The following is a 9,424-nucleotide window of genomic DNA, read 5'->3' on the forward strand; positions in this document are numbered from 1 at the left end:
CTATTGCTAACTTTTATCTCATTTCTTCACCTCCTTCGTTGGCATCGTCCCTGTGGCTCTTCAATACACCCAACCTAAACAGGCTCGCTTCAAAACATTCAGCATTCTCCCCCAATCCGAAATCGCCCAAACGTCGCCACCAATGGCATGAGATATCCCAAACCCACCTTTTTATCTCTCCCGACCATTCTCCAAGCTCTCCCACCCATTCTTCAAGCCAGAAAACTCCTGGGCATCCCCACACACGATAATAGGTTGTTTCATCCGTAATCGGCGGCGGCGGGGGGGGGTCAATTCTACCAGGCCCCAAACTCTTTTATCCATATCAAACCTCCATAGCCCAAATTTCATCTTTTCCTCCTGCTTTGTTTTTCTTAGCACACAAAGCTGTTTTTCATGTTGACCGGTGCAAATAAAGACCCATTACCCAGAGGAATTGGCTCGTTCCACATCTCCTCTTCCACATCAAACACTAACACCTTGTTTACAGATGAAATACTGTCAGTGCAGAGCCAGCACAAAAACCGCTCGTTCACAAGCTGAGCACTGTACCACTCAATAAAGAAACGTTCACCACTTCCATTGCTGCATGCTGTTATCGTTTTCCATGTACCTTCTTTGAAGTTATAAACAAAAGTCATAACTCTGTCATTATCGAAATTTTTAACTCTCTCACTTTCTTTGATGAGCTGGCACCAGATGATGAGCTTGCAAACGTCAGTTTTTCGGTCCAAGGCGACTGCTGTATACAAGGACCTCCCATCACCAGACGGGTCAGGAAGGGTCAAAATCTTATACTCATAGGGAAAGAGAGGGTTAAAAACTACTAACTCGTTAAGAGGGCTTTGAAACACACTATGGATCCATCGGAAACACACGAACCCATCGCCGGAACTAGATAACCTCCAGCTGGATCTGGGCAAATGATCGAACAACGGGGTTTCAAACTGAAGGAAGTCATCAGTTTTGTGCTGCCAAATAACGGAGTCTGAAAATGTGGTCTGCATTTCTTCGTGAAGGTGAATTGAAGCAACAACGAAAGTACGATCGACGAGGCTGTGACGGTCATAGTGAATAGCAAGGGATGGATGTGATAATTGTTGGAAATTTGTGAAAATTCCATAATAGACAGACAAAAAAAATGCTCTATTTTTATACTCTGTTTTAACACAGAAAACCCAGAAAATCACTTGCTGGAAACGGTGTTTCAGCAACACAGTTTTTTTTTCAGTTGTTGTAACTGGTGTTGCAGCAACGCTGCTCGTGGTGTTGCAGCAACGTAAATGTTTGACGTCAAGTATTTTTTTTTGGTTACGGTGTAACAGCAACAGGAAAAGATTAACTTGCGTTTATTAAAAGGAAACTAACTGTTACAGGAATTTCATAAAAGATTGTGCTTAAAAAAAAAACCTTCCTCTTGACAGAGGGATTCAACAAGGCTACTTTAGAGACAGTTCAAGACTTAAGAAAAACTTCATGCTGTAAACAAAAAATACATTACTGTGTCTGCACTGCTGTACATTACAGAAACAAAATACTCTGTCTCCTCTGAAAAATCAACAGGCTGTTTTTCACTGCTGTGTCTGCACTCTGCATTGCTGTGACTGCACTCCTGTGCATTTACAAAACATGTTGCTGTAACACTCTGTTTCAGCTCAGAACGCTGCTGTAACACGCTACTGTAACACTCTGTTTCTTCCTTGAAACATTTTACACTGCTGTGTGTAAATACATTCATACATTCATGCTGCTGCATACATAAAAAAAACTTCTGCACTGCTGTGCATTACAAAGAGAGCTCTGTCTCTGTTCCTCAAAAAAAAACTTACACGCACTGTTGTGTCTACATTACATTTTTCAGATTTTTTCAAAAAACTGAACTTCACGTCTTTTTACTTGTCGTAAAAGCAAAACTATACCTGTTAATTAAAATAAAGTAAAATTAAAATCCTACCTACATTTACCAACTACAGCAATAAATTACCATCATTCCGTGAGTGACCACCATTCCGTAATAAATTGTTGTGTAATGACTGATTCAGGAAAAGACTGGAGCTGCGGCTGTTTAATGGCAATTTCATCAATGTAGAGGTATGGCTGTTGATTCATCAGTACAGGAGTATGGCAAAGGACAAGCCCTGCAGTTGAAAATAATATTTCAACACTCCCCTTTAGTTTCAACTGCTGGGTTATCAGTCATACCCAGACATTTCCTCAAAAAGTCAAAACTTTTCTGTCCCAAAGGCTTGGTTAGAATGTCTGCAACTTGCTCCTGAGTTTCGCAATGTACTAGGACAATTTCTCCATTATTTACCAACTCTCTGATATAATGAAACCTTGTGTCAATGTGTTTCATTCTCTTATGAAACACATAATTTTTGGATAATGCAATAGCAGAACTGTTGTCACAATAAATCACAGTTCCTTTTACCTGCTCTTGGCCTAAGCTCCTTAACATCCTTCTCATCCAAACTGCTTGACATGCTGCTGCTGTAGCTGCCACGTACTCTGCTTCTGCTGTAGACAATGCCACAATTGGCTGTTTCTTGGAAGCCCATGAAATGGCTCCTGAACCCATATGAAAAACATAATCGGAAGTGCTTTTCCGATCATCTACACTTCCAGCCCAATCACTATCAGTGTATCCAACTAAATTTGAACATTCTGAAGTAGTATATAAAATTCCAAACCTTTTGGTACCTTTGACATACCTCAGAATTCTTTTTGCTGCCTGCCAATGTGCTTCCTTTGGCCTCTCCATGAATCTGGAAATTAAACTAACAACATACATTAAATCAGGCCTAGTTGCTGTTAAATACATAAGGCTGCCCACAATGCTTTTATACAAGCTAGGATCAAAATCCTTGCTGCTGTCCTCTCTGCTAAGCTTTAATCCCATCACTGTGGGAGTGATTGCTGCCTTGCATTCTTCCATCTTAAATCTGCCCAAAACTTGATTTACATATCTTGCTTGAGATATAAAAATTCCTTTTTCATTTTGATCTACTTCTATGCCTAAGAAGTATCTCAACAAACCCATGTCAGTCATTTCAAATTCATCCTTCATGACTGATTTAAAATTCTCAATAAGATAAATATCATTTCTTATGAAAATAACATCATCTACATACAAGACAACAATTAAAATTTTACCATCCTTTTCCTTGATGTAGACTGTGGGCTCTCCTTCACATTTGTCAAATTCATTATCCAATAGATATGAATCTATCCTGTTGTACCATGCTCTTGGCGCTTGCTTCAGCCCATAAAGAGCTTTCTTCAATTTGCACACTTTGTGCTCTTCACCTTTCTTCTCATATCCAAGAGGTTGTTCCACATAGACCTCTTCCATTAACACTCCATTTAGGAATGCTGATTTCACATCCATTTGGTAGACTTTCCATTTGTTTTGTGCTGCTATGGACAACACTGCTCTAACGGTTTCCATTCTTGCAACCGGTGCGAAAGTCTCCTCATAATCTATCCCATACTGCTGTTTGTACCCCTTGACAACCAGCCTTGCCTTGTGCCTTTCTATCTTGCCTTCAGCATTGCTCTTGGTCTTATAGACCCATTTCACACCAATGACTTCTTTGCCTTTTGGTAGCTCAACCAAATCCCATGTTCTGTTTCTCTCTATGTCATTCATCTCCTCATCCATAGCTTCTATCCATTTTCTATCTTTAATAGCTTCTTCAAAATGAATAGGATCATCAACATGACAATACAAGGCAAATAAGGAATTCATTCCTTCTTCATAAATTTCACTTAGATTTCTAAACTTCTTACCTCGTTCACTTGGTGTGCAAGTGCTTGAAGATGCACTTGAATTTCCTCCTTGTGGTGTGCTTGGAGAAGCACTCTCATTGATCCTCAATGGTGTTCCTTGCTGTCCTTGTGTTGGTGCTGCTGTTTGGGGATTCATTTCAGCCACCTCCTCTTCATCTTCATCATGAGACAAACAGTTTTTAATGTTCACTGTTTTCTCTATGCTTCCATCCCAAGCTTCCTCTTCAATGAATTGAACATCCCTGCTCACAAAAAACGTCTTGGTTGATGGAATGTACAACCTGTAGGCTTTGGATTCATCACTGTACCCAATGAAGATGCACTTCTCCCCTTTGCTGTCCAACTTCCTCCTTAGCTGATCTGGTATGTGTGCATAGGCCACACACCCAAAAACTCTCATGTGGGTGACTCCTTGCTTTCTCCCACTCCATGCCTCTTCTGGCACTTTGTTCAAGACTGCTTTTGTAGGACACCTGTTCAATATATAAACTGCACAATGTACAGCTTCAGCCCAATACTCATTTGGCAAATGCTTTGCCTTCAACATGCTCCTTGCCATCTCCATGATGGTTCTGTTTTTCCTTTCAGCAACTCCATTTTGCTGCAGAGTGTACCGAGTTGTGAACTGTTTATGTATTCCATTTTCTCTACAAAACTTTAGGAATTCATTTGAGATATACTCACCTCCTCTATCAGTTCTCAAAACTTTTATATGCAGCCCGCTTTGGTTCTCCACAAGTGCTTTGAAATTTTGGAATTTCTCAAAGACTTCACTTTTGTTCTTGAGGAAATATATCCAAGTCTTTCTTGTAAAATCATCAATGAACGTCAAGAAATATAGGCTGCCAGCTAATGATGGAGCTTGCATTGGTCCACACAAATCTGAGTGGATAATCTCTAAGGGTGCCTTTGCCCTTATGCTTTTCCCTGATGGAAAACTGTCTCTATGTTGTTTGCCCAATATACAACCTTCACAAAGGCTGTCAGGCTTCTCTATCAATGGTAATCCCTTTACCATTCCTTTTCTGCTCAATAAGTTTAGACCTCCAAAATTTAGATGCCCAAATCTCAAGTGCCATAACCAGTTCTCATCCTTTGGCACGCTTTGGAAGGCCTCTTGGGTGACTGCTGCCATTTCCTTCTTGTTCTTCAAGTCTGCCCTGATCCGGAGAGGGAACATCCTGTTCCTTGTCATCTTCACTTCAGCAATGCATCTTTTGCTGGGTGGTATGTCCATGATGGTGCACACATCATTTACAAAGTAAACATTGTAACCCTTTTGGATAAGCTGTCCAACACTCAATAGGTTACATCTCATTCCGGGGACATAGTAGACATCTGCTATGGTTTTCCTTTCTCCTTGCTTTGTAAATATTTTTACCTCCCCTTTTCCCATAACAGACACTTTACAATCAGTTCCTAGTGTGACCTCTGATTTCAAATTCTGATTTAAGGCTGAAAAGAGGGCTATATTCCCTGTCATATGGTTGCTGCAACCTGAGTCTAAAAACCATATGTCCTCACTATGTGTTTCAGCCATGTTACAAGCTAACAGGACATTTTCTTGACTGCTGTTTTCTCTTGTAACATTTGCTTTTTGTCTGTTGTTCATATCATGTTGTTTCTTTCTACAATCACTAGCATAATGTCCATACTTTTTGCAATAATAGCATTGAACATTAGATTTATCATACCTTTGTCCTTGAGCCTGATACTGATCTCTTTGTTGGCTGATGCCTTGACCTTGGTTCTGTTTTGGATTGCTACCTCTTCCTTGTGCATTTGATGGGCTGTTCCTTCCACCTCTGTTCTGGCTTCTGCCTCTTCCTCTTCGGTTTCCTCTTCCTTGACCTCTTCCTCTTCCAAAGGACATCTGGGTCTTGAAGGCTTGCTCAAGAGATGAGTTTTCATTCCTACTCAACCTCTGCTCATGTGTTATCAGTGATGCATGTAGCTCATCAACTGAATAGTTTGAGAGATCCTTTGTCTCTTCAATGGTGGTGACTATGGCATCAAACCTTGAGGGTAAGACCCTCAATATTTTCTCCACTATTCTTCTATCTTCAATTGTTTCTCCATGAGTTCTCATTTGTGTGATTACACCAATCACATGAGTGAAGAATGATTCAATGTTGTCTGACTCCTTCATTTTCAAGTTCTCAAAATCCTTTCTCAGCAATTGTAGTTTTGTTGTCTTCACTCTCTACATGCCTTGATAGGCTGTCTTGAGGGTTTGCCATGCTTCATTTGATGTTTTAGCTGCTACTATCCTTGGAAATATACTCTGGTCTACTGCTAGATGCAACAATAAAGTGGCCTTTGCATCCTTCTTCCTATTGCTCTTCAGTTGATCCTTCTCTCCCTGAGTTAATGCATTGAACTCAGTTTCATCTGCTGGTTCTTCAAAACCATCTTCAACTATTTCCCATAAATCTTGAGAGGCAAACAGGGCTCTCATAGTTATTGACCAGTAGTCATAGTTCTTCCCTTTAAACTGTGGGACCTGGGTGTTAAACATACCCATACCAGTGCTTGTGCTAGTCATTCTTTCAATACTTGACTGTGTAAAAAAAACTGATTGTCTTCACTCTGTTGGTGAAGTTGCTACAACAATAAACCCTTCCTTCAGCTTCTTTAACACTTCAAAGAGCCTGGACTAGCTCTGATACCAAGTTGGAAATTTGTGAAAATTCCATAATAGACAGACAAAAAAAATGCTCTGTTTTTATACTCTGTTTTAACACAGAAAACCCAGAAAATCACTTGCTGGAAACGGTGTTTCAGCAACACAGTTTTTTTTCAGTTGTTGTAACTGGTGTTGCAGCAACGCTGCTCGTGGTGTTGCAGCAACGTAAATGTTTGACGTCAAGTATTTTTTTGGTTACGGTGTAACAGCAACAGGAAAAGATTAACTTGCGTTTATTAAAAGGAAACTAACTGTTACAGGAATTTCATAAAAGATTGTGCTTAAAAAAAAAACCTTCCTCTTGACAGAGGGATTCAACAAGGCTACTTTAGAGACAGTTCAAGACTTAAGAAAAACTTCATGCTGTAAACAGAAAATACATTACTGTGTCTGCACTGCTGTACATTACAGAAACAAAATACTCTGTCTCCTCTGAAAAATCAACAGGCTGTTTTTCACTGCTGTGTCTGCACTCTGCATTGCTGTGACTGCACTCCTGTGCATTTACAAAACATGTTGCTGTAACACTCTGTTTCAGCTCAGAACGCTGCTGTAACACGCTGCTGTAACACGCTACTGTAACACTCTGTTTCTTCCTTGAAACATTTTACACTGCTGTGTGTAAAATACATTCATACATTCATGCTGTTGCACACATAAAAAAAACTTCTGCACTGCTGTGCATTACAAAGAGAGCTCTGTCTCTGTTCCTCAAAAAAAAACTTACACGCACTGCTGTGTCTACATTACATTTTTCAGATTTTTTCAAAAAACTGAACTTCACGTCTTTTTACTTGCCGTAAAAGCAAAACTATACCTGTGAATTAAAATAAAGTAAAATTAAAATCCTACCTACATTTACCAACTACAACAATAAATTACCATCATTCCGTGAGTGACCACCATTCCGTAATAAATTGTTGTGTAATGACTGATTCAAGAAAAGACTGGAGCTGCGGCTGTTTAATGGCAATTTCATCAATGTAGAGGTATGGCTGTTGATTCATCAGTATAGGAGTATGGCAAAGGACAAGCCATGCAGTTGAAAATAATATTTCAACAATAATAATAAGTGGAAATACTTACAGGTGAATGAGAAACTACGTAAATCCAATGGGGGAAGCCATAGCAACACTCGAATTTGCAGATCAACTGGCAGCTTATCCCACACAGTACTTTCCATAGTCTTCTCGAATGAAGTTAGAGAAGCGAGCAAATTTTGATCTAGCAGCATTGAACTATGTTACACGACCACGACTGAAAGATACACGGAATGGATATGGAAGATATTTTTTTTCAGAACGAAATATGGAAGATACTTTGCCTAGATATATGGAATAGATAGGGAAATAAGAAAAATAGACACAGAACAATCTTAGATCTGCGCAAGCACAGAAGAGTTTCTATTCACTTTATTGTAACGAAGTTCGCATTGGGAGTTCGTATGATAAGGGAGCTTATTTATAGATACATATGGACGTTTTGTATTTATTAGATTTTTGTGTGTGGGGCTTTGGTTAGAATTGGGCCAAAATCTTTTGGTCAAATATTGATTTTTTTTTTTTCAAATTTCGAGAAATTTTTCTTCAAAAAATTGCGGTATTTTAATTAGTTGGAGAAATTGTCCGGAAAGTTATGTAAATTCTGGTTATATTTAGAGAAAATCTGACAAGGATTTTTGTAAATCCAACTTATAGTTGTTAAATTTCAAAATTTTAGATGTTCTATATGTTTCTGATGGTGCTGAATTCATTTCCACCAAACACAATGCAAACACGATTTCTAAAAAAAAAACTAAAATCCCCACCATTTTTAACTATCGAGACAATTCCTCCTCGACCTCTATTAACTACCAAATAAATTACATCCATGGACTATGGTTTAAGAGATCAGATTCCAAAAACTAAATGATAGAGCATTAATCAGCCATAACCGCACAGGGTCTTTCTATTAAATAATGGATTTTTTTTTAAAACTCAACGAATAACCTTTAAGGATATTTTTGGGGACTCGGGGATACTTCTTCCTAATAACGGATCGTGGATATCGGGTATGGGGTTCATTGAGCTCTTTTCTATTATCCATGGGTATGGGATTCACGGAGCTCTTTTTTACTTTTGAGAGTTTTGTCCTTATATTTAATATAAGATTTTTATTTTCTTAATGGGTTAGTTGCGTATATAATGGATATGATATGATAGGATAGGATAAGGTAATTTTTATTTTTTATAATATTAAATTGATAATATAAGTCAATTAAAATGTATAAAAAATTATTACTTTGAGAAATATATATATATATTTTTAAATAATTAATATTTAAATTATTATTAATATAATTTATAGGTTTATTTCATTTTATTAGAGTCATTAGTTAGATATTTCAAGAAATTTGAATTTGCGTTGATATTTACTTTACATTTTCACATGTTTATTGGTTGAAATTTCCTTAGGGTTATTGAGATGGAAATTATGAAAATATAATTTAAATTAAATTAAATATAATAAATTAATTTATTATAATTTCATACAAAAAGGGTTTCTATTCACTGCATTGTAAGGGAGTTTATTTAAGATAGTTATGATCATTCATTATTATTAAATGTTTTATGGATTTTTAATAATGGGGTGAAATTTATTTTGGTCAAATTTTTATTTGTATTTTTTTAAACTGAGATTTTGATATTTCAAAAAATTTGCGTTGATATTTCAAGAAATTTGAATTTGCGTTGATATTTACTTTACATTTTCACATGTTTATTGGTTGAAATTTCCTTAAGGTTATTGAGATGGAAATTATGAAAATATAATTTAAATTAAATTAAATATAATAAATTAATTTATTATAATTTCATACAAAAAGGGTTTCTATTCACTGCATTATAAGGGAGTTTATTTAAGATAGTTATGATCATTCATTATTATTAAATGTTTTATGGATTTTTAATT

Source organism: Pinus tabuliformis, chromosome 1_2 (genome assembly GCF_031772625.1).
Source record: "Pinus tabuliformis cultivar Carrire ecotype Pingquan chromosome 1_2, CPIR1, whole genome shotgun sequence".
In the NCBI taxonomy this organism is placed as follows: domain Eukaryota; kingdom Viridiplantae; phylum Streptophyta; class Pinopsida; order Pinales; family Pinaceae; genus Pinus; species Pinus tabuliformis.